Consider the following 948-nt stretch of genomic DNA (forward strand, 5'->3'; position numbering starts at 1 on the left):
GGCGTGCCACACGATCCCATAATATCATATATAGGTGGACGGCGTGCCACACGATCCCATAATATCATATATAAGTGGACAGCGTGCCACACGATCCCATAATATCATATATAAGTGGACGACGTGCCACACGATCCCATAATATCATTCGAAACATCTGATTTTGTAAGGAGAGTCCCATTAGGGGAAATCAACAACATGTCACTCTAACCCGGCAAGGGTACAACTAACAACCCAAAATATCCCGACAAGGGAGAGTATATATATATCGGTCTACACATCCTGGCAAGGGAGTAATCACAACACATTCTCTTTTTAAATCCTTTCTTCCTCATCTAACACATTCATGTTCGAGCTAATGCTCCAAAAGTACACCAATCACAATTTTACCTCAACCGTTCACATTATATGAAACTCATCAAATAACCAAGGAGATTGTGTCACATTATTCGAATTAAAAGCAATTAAGACTCACGATCATGCTAGACTCCGGTGCATAGATAACCGTCACCATGCCTATACACCGTACTCCACATTAGCAAGTAGAAAATAACATCCTAATCTTATTCCCTCAAGCCAAAGTTAGAACAAACACTTACCTCGAATGCTCCAAACTCAACTCACGCTTCTAGTATAGCTTTCCTCTTGATTCCACCACCAATCCGCTCGAATCTAGTCATAAGTTACTTAATCACATTAATAATTACTAAATGAATCACTCCCCATGCATGAAAATAAATTTTACAAGGTTTTCCCAAAATGGTCAAAAATACCCCCAGACCCACGTGGTCGAAACTCGAGGTTCGAACCAAAACCCGGTTACCCATTCTCCCACGAATCCAAATATATGATTTGTTTTGAAATCAGACCTCAAATTGAGGTCCAACTTCTCAATTTGTAGAAAATCTAGGTTCTACCCAAAACAACCAATTTCCTCCATGAAAATCT

Source organism: Nicotiana tabacum, chromosome 9 (assembly GCF_000715075.1).
Source record: "Nicotiana tabacum cultivar K326 chromosome 9, ASM71507v2, whole genome shotgun sequence".
In the NCBI taxonomy this organism is placed as follows: Eukaryota; Viridiplantae; Streptophyta; class Magnoliopsida; order Solanales; family Solanaceae; genus Nicotiana; species Nicotiana tabacum.